Source organism: Lutra lutra, chromosome 2 (assembly GCF_902655055.1).
Source record: "Lutra lutra chromosome 2, mLutLut1.2, whole genome shotgun sequence".
Lineage (NCBI taxonomy): Eukaryota > Metazoa > Chordata > Mammalia > Carnivora > Mustelidae > Lutra > Lutra lutra.
Window position 1 is genome coordinate 178,106,316 of NC_062279.1, and position 9,463 is coordinate 178,115,778.

General features: G+C 34.2%; 1 pseudogene; it reads right to left on the reverse strand.

Annotated features, from left to right (window-relative positions):
• Positions 1 to 306: 306 nt before the first annotated feature.
• On the reverse strand, positions 307 to 651 carry LOC125094363 (small nuclear ribonucleoprotein Sm D2-like; annotated as a pseudogene).
• Positions 652 to 9,463: the final 8,812 nt, after the last annotated feature.

Sequence of the window (9,463 nt, forward strand, 5' to 3'; positions counted from 1 at the left end):
CAGCCACCCATCTATGGCATTTTATTCTAGCAGCCCAAATAGACTAAGACATTGACAAAAGAAGAAAACAGGAGGGAAAATATGTACACCAGAGCAGAATTGCAGAAGGAGAAAGTGAATATTAAATAATGAAAATTCATGATTAAAAATTACATTTTTCTATTTTATTGTTTATTTATATAAACACTATATTTTTAACTTAATTTTTTTATTTTTTAGAAAAAACACAAGACTTTATTATTCTCATTACAAAAGACATGTGTCTGCAGGATGAGGTAGGGAATTCTGATGGAGGGGAAGGGACCTCTACTTGCCAGCAATGAGCGGGTTGACAGGACCATGATGACCCAGTCACCACGCAGGAACATTTTGGAGATGTGGTCCTTGCTGACTGGCTTGGACTTCTTCTTGCCCGTGATACTCTTGGGGACCTTGGTCCACATCTTCCTCACATTTTCCACCACCATGCTGCAGTGCCTGTCAGTGGCCTTCATATGACCAGAGAGCTTCTTGTTGGTGGCTTCTGATAAGCCCTTAGGTGTTGTTCTTGACTGATGGTGTGAACACAGAGAGTGGACCCAGGTTAAACTCATCCTTCTCCCACTTTTGCAGCTTCTCTGGGGTCATCTCATTCGTGGTCTTGCTGTAGAGGCACAAGGTGGTAGTGGCTTAACCTTCCAGGTCAGTGCCATCTCTCCACATTGCTCTAAACATTATATTTTTAGAGCAGTTTTAAATTCACAGCAAATACCAGGGGAAAGGTATAGAGGTTTTTCATATGCTGTCTGCTCCTGCACATTAATAGCCTCCCTGTTATTGATATCTCCCACTGGACTGGTACATTTGTTAATTCATTTGTTAATTCATTAGTTAATGAACCTAAATTGACACAACATAATCACCTAAAGTGCATAGTTTATATTAGGGTTCACTGTTGGCATTGTATATTCTATGGGTTTAGACACAATAGTATAATGACATGTATCCATCTCTATGGTATCATACAGAGTATTTTCATTGCTCTAAAAATCCTCTGTGCTTTGCTTATTCCTCCCTCCTCCTCTCTCCAATGTCTGACAACCACTGATGTTTCTACCATCTCCATTGTTCTACCTTTTCCAGAATGTCATAGAGTTGGAATCATACAGTATACAGCTTTTTTTTTTTAAAGATTTTTTAAAAAAATTCATTTGACAGACAGAGATCACAAGTAGGCAGAGGGGAGGCAGAGAGAGAGGGGAAGCAGGCTTCCCGCTGAGCAGAGAGCCCGATGAGATGCGGGGCTCAATCCCAGGACCCTGCGATCATGACCTGAGCTGAAGGCAGAGGCTTTAACCACACTGAGCCACCCAGGCGTCCATTATACAATTTTTCCAATTGGCTTCTTTCCCTTAGTAGTATACCGTTAAGATTCCTTCATGTCTTGTCATGGACTGAGAGTTCATTTCTTTTTAGCACTGAATAATATTCCATTGTCTAAATGTACCACAGTATGTTTATCCATTTATTTTCTGAAGTGCATATTGGCTACTGCCAAGTTTTGACAATTAGAAATAAAGCTGCCATAAACATCCATATGCAGGTTTTTGTGTGAACATAAGATTTCAGCTCCTCTGAGTAAATACCAAGAAGTGTGATTGCAGAAGTATGCTTAGTTTTTTAAGAGACTGCCAAACTGTATTCCAAAGTGGCTGTACTATTTTGCATTCCCACCAGCAATGAATGGAAGTTCCTACTGCTCCATATCCTTACCACCATTTGGTGTTTTTAGTAACCCAGACTTTGGCCCTTCTAGTAGATGTATTGTGGTTTCTCATTGTTTTGATTTGCATTTCCCTGATGATGCCTGCCTTGAACACCTTTTCATATGCTTAGTCACTATCTGCATATCTTCTTTGGTGAGGTATCTATTAAGATCTATAACTCATTTTTAAATCAGGTTATCAGTTTTCTTATTGCTGAATTTTAAAAGTTCTTTATATATTTGGATAATAATCCATTATCAGATGTGTGTTTTGTAATTTAAAAAAAAATTTCTTTTGGCATTGTCTTTTGCAGAGTAGATTTTAATTTTAATCAAGTCCAAGTTATCAATTATTTCTCTCATGGTTCTTGCCTTTGGTGCTATATCTAAAGAGTGAGCCCCATTCCCAAGTTCATCTAAATCTTTTCCTATATTACTTCTAGGAACTTTATAATTTTTCTTTTTACATATAGGTCTGTGACCATTTTTAAGTTAATTTTTGTAAAGGGTGTAAGATCTGCATCCAGATGCATGGTTTTGTGTATCAGTATCCCGTTTCAGCAGCATTTGTTAAAAAGACTATTTTTGCTCTATTGTACTACCTTTGTTCCTTTCTAGGTTCTCTATTCTGATATGTTGATCTTTTCTTTTCCTTCAACACTACGTGTCTTGATTATGGTAGCTGTATGGTAAATCTTGAGGTCAAATAATTCAGTCCTCTAACTTTTGTTTTCCTCCTTCAGTATTGTGTTAGCTATTCTGATCCTTTTCTCTCTCCATATGCATTTTAGAACCAATTTGTTTAAATCTGCAAAATAACATTCTGAGATTTCAGTTGTAATGCTTGAAATCTAACTGTCCCATTGGGAAGAATCGACATTTTATATTATTGAATTTTCTTAACCACAAACACAGGATATCTCTCCATTTATTTACTTCTTTGACTTTATTCATCAAAGTTTTATTGTTTTCCTCATATAGATCTTATACAGATTTTGTTAGATTGATATTTATGTATGTTATTTTGGGAGAGCTAATGTAAATGGTATTGTGTTTTAATTTCAATTCTACTCAGTCCTTGTTGTTATATAGGAAAGTGATTGACTTTTATAAATTAACCTTGTATTCTGCAAATTTGCTATATTGTTTTTTAGTTCTAGATTTTTTGTCAGTTCTTCCAGATATCTACACAGATGATAATGTCATCTATAAGCAGAGAAAGTTTTACTACTCTAAAAGTTAGTCCACCAAGAAGATAAAAATGCTTGCTACTTTGGCAACATAAGAAAATATCTTCAATATTTGGAAAACAAAACAATCAGAATTGCAATGAGTGATTATAGAAATTTCTATTTAAAGATGACCATGAGAAGGCATTATTACTTATTTTCTATCCTTTGAAATTTACCAGTAAGGATCACGCCAAAATTAGCTTCTGAAAAAATATGTTTAAGGCTAATAAGTTAATAGAAGTCATAGACAAATGATATGCTATGATAATGCCAGAAAAAGACATAGAGAAATTCAATAAGTGTGTAGAAGAATGTTCTACCTATATAATAATTAAAGACACACAGTTGGAAATAATAAATACTTTATTAAAAAAATTATTTATTCTTTTATTTATTATTTATTTATTTAAGAAAGAGAGAGTACAAGTGGGGAGAGGACAGAGGGAGAGAGACAAGCAGACTCTGTGCTGAGCGCAAAACCTGTGCAGGGTTCTATCTCATGTTCCTGAGATCATGACCTGAGCTAAAATCAAGAGTTGGACACTTAACTGACTGAGTCACCCAGGCACCCAATAATAAAAATACTTTATATTTCATGGGAACTAATAGATAAATTACTAATATATTGTGAAAGAAAATGAAAAAAATATGCACTCACATTAATTTTTTTTTAAAGATTTTATTTATTTATTTGACAGAGAGAAATCGCAAGTAAGCAGAGAGGCAGGCAGAGAGAAAGGAGGAAGCAGGCTCCCTGCCGAGCAGAAAGCCCGATGTGGGGCTCGAACCCAGGACCTGGGATCATGACCTGAGCCGAAGGCAGCGGCTTAACCCACTGAGCCACCCAGGCGCCCCCACTCACATTAATTTTTAGTGAAACCATAAATTTGTGTAGATTTTTAGAGAGCAAAAGCAGTACTATCAGGATTCTTTTAAAACATGCATATCATTTGCCCCCTAAAATTTCTCTTCCAGACTTCTGTCGTACAGAAATGTCAATGTGAAAAATATTCAAGTTGACTTGTTTATTTTGTTTTTTAGATTTCATACATAAGTGAAATCAAATGGGATTTGTCTTCTCTATCTGACTTATTTTATTTAGCATAATGTACTCTATGTCCTTCCAAGTTGTTGGAAATGACAAGATCTCATTCTTTTTTTATGGCTGAGTAATATTCAGGGGAGGTAAGTAGGAGGGTGGGTGAAAAAGAGAAAGAGGATGAAAGTACAAACTTCTAGTTATAAGATAAATAAGTCACAGAAATGAAAAGTATAACATAGGGACTATAGTCCATAATCTTGTAATGATGTTGTTTTGTAACTATCAAACCAATATTGTTGGTGATGGTGACTACATTTGTGGTAGTGGACATCTGGTAGTGTACAGAATTGTTGAGTCAATATGTTGCACACCTAAAAGTAATATAACATTGTATGTTAATTATACATGAATAAAAGTACTTAAGTTTAGGGTGCCTGAGTGGCTCAGTTGGTTAGGCATTTGGCTCAGGTCATGATTTTAAATCCTGGGACTGAGCCCTGCATCAGGTTCCTTGTTCAGTGGGAAGTCTGCTTCTCCCTCTGCCCCTCATCCTGTTCATGCTCTCTCTCTCCCTCACTTTCTCTCCCTCAAATAAGTAAATAAAATCTTTAAAAAAAATTTAAGTTGAAAATATAATGGGTAGTATTGTATGTATGTATTGTATGTACAGCAAAAAACAATCTATCAAAAAGTGACTAGTTAACAAAGTTACATATGAGATAGAATCATAGGTGGACATGAAAAACTCACCAAATACGTAAGGACTACTTTATGTCATGATACCAGAGGATAATCGTTTATATTATTTAAATAGAGAAAAACATGGTAGCCCAACTTTTTACATACAAAAAAAATTCATCCCATGTAAAATTTTTGTATACATTGAACTACAAAATGGCAACTCTCACTATTTAGACTAGCAAAATCTCACACAGCCCCTCAGCTATTACTATGACTTTTGGGGGTCAGAAGTTCATTCTGTTGCTAATTCGATGTTTTTAGACTTTCAGAGGCAAGCATGGTAATTGCCAACCAGAGGCAATTTCAGCTAACTGTAGATGTAGGCATGTCAACACTAGATAGTAAAAACAGGAATGAGATCAGGGCCTTTCTATTTTCCCTGTAAGTAGATTTCACTGTATGTCTTAACACATTTTGTCTATGAAGAGCTCTAATGTATCTTGGCTTATAAGTAGAGTGCATTAAAAATGTTGCCAACTTTTTTTCTCAATAAGTAAACACTGTTTCCCACTGTCACTTAAAATAATCTCTTAGAAACTTGTAAAGCAAAAGGAGCAGATTCTTGTTTAGAAAAAAAAAAAAAAACAGTTTAGACAAATACACATTCTCCAAGCTATCCAAAATATTCTAAACTAGAAAGCAGAGGTGAGATAGAAGTTAACAATAGCCATAAAAAAGATAAAGACAATAGTTTAAAAATCATTGTAGGTAAGAATGCTTTAAATATATATATATATATGTGTATATATATATATATATTTTTTTTTAAGATTTTATTTATTTATTTGACAGACAGAGATCACAAGTAGGCAGAGAGGCAGGCAGAGAGAGAGGAGGAAACAGGCTCCCTGCTGAGCAGAGAGCCCGGCTTTAAATATATTTTATTATATATTTTCGATGCCAGTCTTGAAAACTCAGAATATGTTTTTGGTTTTGGATTTAAGTTTTGGTTAGGGTGAGGCAGAATGTCCTCCCATATGTGGTTTAAAACAGGTGCTATGAACTAACACAAAAGCTTGTATATGAACAAAGACTAAAACCTTGATTATGGGAGACAGTATTGTTCTTTGGTTATTTTTCATTTTATGGAGAGATAATTGGCCTATAACATCATATTGATTTAATGATAATAAGATAATAATTTCATATAGTATATGTTATGAAATCATACCATAATAAGTTTACTTAACAGTCATCACTTCACATCATCAGAATTTTTTTCTTATTATGAGAATTCTAAAGATTTTTTTCTTAGCAACTTTCACATATACAAGACAATACTGTTAATTATATTTGCCATGCTGTACAATACATCCCCAGAGCTATTTTTATCTTGTGACTGGATATGTATACTTTTTGACCATCTTCACTCCTTTTCCACACCCCCACCTTTTGCATCTGGTAACCACCAATCTGTTCCCTGTTTGTATGAGCTTGTTTTCCTCTTCTTTTCTTTCCTTGTTTCTTTTTTCTTTTCTTTTCTTTTTTTTTTTTTTTAGATTCCACAAATGAGCAAGATCATGCAGTATTTGTCTTTCTCTATTCTTATTTCACTTAGCATAATGCCTTCAAGCTTCATCCGTGTTGCAGAATTTCCTACTTTAATGAGACTGAGTAATATTCCATTGTGTATGCAAACTATATTTTCTTTATCCACTCATCCATCAGTGGACACTTAAGTCATTTCCATTTTTGGGTTATTGCAAATAATGTGGCAAAAACCATGGGGGTGCAGATATCTGCTTGAGACTAAAATTTCATTCCCTTTGGATATATACCCAGAAAAGGAATTACTGGTTTTGTGCCAAAATTGACTTAAATACTATATATGTCCCCTTCTAAGTTATCATTTTAAAAATAATACTTAATTATTGTCACTAGCAGATAGATATTATATATAAATTATTTCACTAAACATCATTTTAACTTTTTTAATTTTTTAAAAAAATTTTATTTTTATTCATTTGACAGAATTCACAAGCAGGCAGAGAGGCAGGCGGGGGGGGGGGAAGCAGGCTCCCCACTGAGCAGAGAGCCCGACATGGGGCTCGATCCCAGGATCCTGGGATCATGACCTGAGCCGAAGGCAGAGGCCTTAACCCACTGAGCCACCCAGGTGCCCCTATTTTAATATTTTTAAAGTATTTATTTAAAATTAGTTTGCTTTAAAGGATAATTTTTTTATCTTCTCCATCAGATTTTTTTTACTATTGACATGAAAATCATCAAATCATCAAGTTTAAAAAATAAAATCTAATTGTGTATTAATTATTATTATATATAATTTGCTGAATGAAGTAAGCTATAACTAAATCATCTATTAGATTTCAAGATGGCTAATCAGTAGTTATGAAGCTAAGATTGCTATTGACCAAACTTCCCTTAATGACTCTTGCTGAATACTGTTCTAATCTATACCTGTGCACCCAGTGACATTATCTATTTCTATTCAGTTTTATTGTTCATGTGCTACCCTGTGACTTTTCTCTTATGCTCTTAAATACTAACTGTGGTCTTTTCTAATTATAGATCTAAACACAATATAATTGTCTAATTTTTTTTTTAAGATTTTTATTTATTTTTTATTTATTTGGCAGACAGAGATCATAAGTAGGCAGAGAGGCAGGCAGAGAGAGAGAGAGGAGGAAGCAGGCTCCCTGCTAAAAAGAGAGCCCGATGCGGGGCTCCATCCCAAGACCCTGGGATCATGACCTGAGCTGAAGGCAGAGGCTTTAACCCATTGAGCCACCCAGGCGCCCCATAATTGTCTAATTTTGTACCTCTCTCTACATTTTGTACACCTCTCTCTGGATTTCTCCTTGATTCAAAAACCTTTAAAAGTCAGTTCAAATTATTACCCATCAAACATATCATTATAATATTTTTTGGCAATTATGTAAACAATATTTGTTATTTGATTTTTTGAAGAGTTTATAGATGTTGGTGTATCTTAGTTTTAAAATGTGATAAAAAACGCTCACTGTGTCCATGCACAGAGGAGCTTTCATAAGAGTTATTGTTATACACAATAAATACAGATGTAGATTTAGGTATAAAATCACCTTTAAAGATTAGTAGTATTATTTTCTTTCTTCTAGTTTTCTTTCCACTTATTAATATTTGTAGGTTTATGGATATGACTGACATGTCAAAACATGCCCTAGCATGGTCTAGCAACAATGGAAATGGTCTAGCAACTCTCACTTCCATAGTGGAAAAGTTAGAATAGAATCAACAATGCCTAAGGAAGCATTGTCTACAATGGGAACAATGTAACATAGACAACATGCCTCCTTTAAGTATTCTCCATTTTTAAAGAATAATGTCTACAGAGTTTTACAAGGCCTTCCATGAACTAATCTTTGACTTTTTATTTTCACTACTCATTGAAGAAAGGACTGGAGCTTGGAAACTTGAGGAAAAGAGATCAGGTAGGAAGATACTGTAGTTGTTATTATGAAAGTTGATAAAGCTTGAACTAAGGCAGTAAGGATGCAAAAAATATAGCAGGAATTCAGGAGAAACTTTTGATAGAATAGAGATACTTAGCTTATTAGCGGGAAGTAAGGAGAATGAGCACAAAAAAAAAAAAAATGTGAGGCAAAGGGAAAGTGCCTGTCTTTTCCTTGAAATGAAGATCTGTTTGGTAATAAGATCCTAAAGGTGAATAGAAAAATGGCACATTTGAATGTGTTGCATTTGGGATGAGGCTAATGATGTGAGTTCAGTTTATACACTACTGAGGTTTTCTGCTCAGGAATGAGAATGTCACAGTGGGGGACAAATAGCATATAAAGCTATATTCTTAATATTTAACAAATATATTGCCCGTTAAATGAAATATAATTTGAAAAGTAGAGTCTAGAATCTGTAGACATGTTTCAAGAATTGGAAAATATTTCAATGTAGGACCTTGTGACATATCAAGGTGTTATAAAATAATACCATTGAATACTAAATTATGTATCTATAGAACAATCGGTAGCAAGTACACTTACACGGAAGTCAAATATTATCAAGTTTTCCCACTCAAAAAGGCATAAAAAATGAAAACAAATGTCAATAAAATCTCTCAATTTCAAGTTTTCCAGCTCAATAGTTTTTAACCTTTGATACCTAGCAAGAAACAAAGGAAACAACAGAAAACAAAAAGTTAAATGAAATTAATGGAAAGTCGGAAATATGATTACAAGAAAATCTTGTATGTATTACTTTTTAGTTGTAGGAACTTGCTTACATATACCCAAGTATTTTGTTAGTAAAATCATTGCTATTTCACAGAAATTATTAAATATATCCATTTTTCTAGAATTCTTTAAATAGCACCATGACTTCCAGGCACATCACCTGCGCCCTAACAAATGTGAATTACAGCAAGGAAGCTACCCTAAAAATAGGTGGGGATCAAAAAGAATAAAGAAACAAAAATGAGAAAGGCAAGGGAAGGGTGATACAAAGGAGAAATAACTTTGTTTCTTACCTTTCTACTCTGTTCCAGTCTCTGTATTAGGATTGATTCTTTCATTATTATATCTATTACCTTCAACTCCATTATGAGACGGCATAAATAATTTTAATAATCAGGCGAGAACCTGAAACCCAGCGAAATTCACTTATTTTCCCTTAGCCTCACAGCAAGCAAGTATCTGAGATAGTTTAGTCTGATTTCAGTCTGTTTTGCTTTCCCAAAGATAGACTATTTTG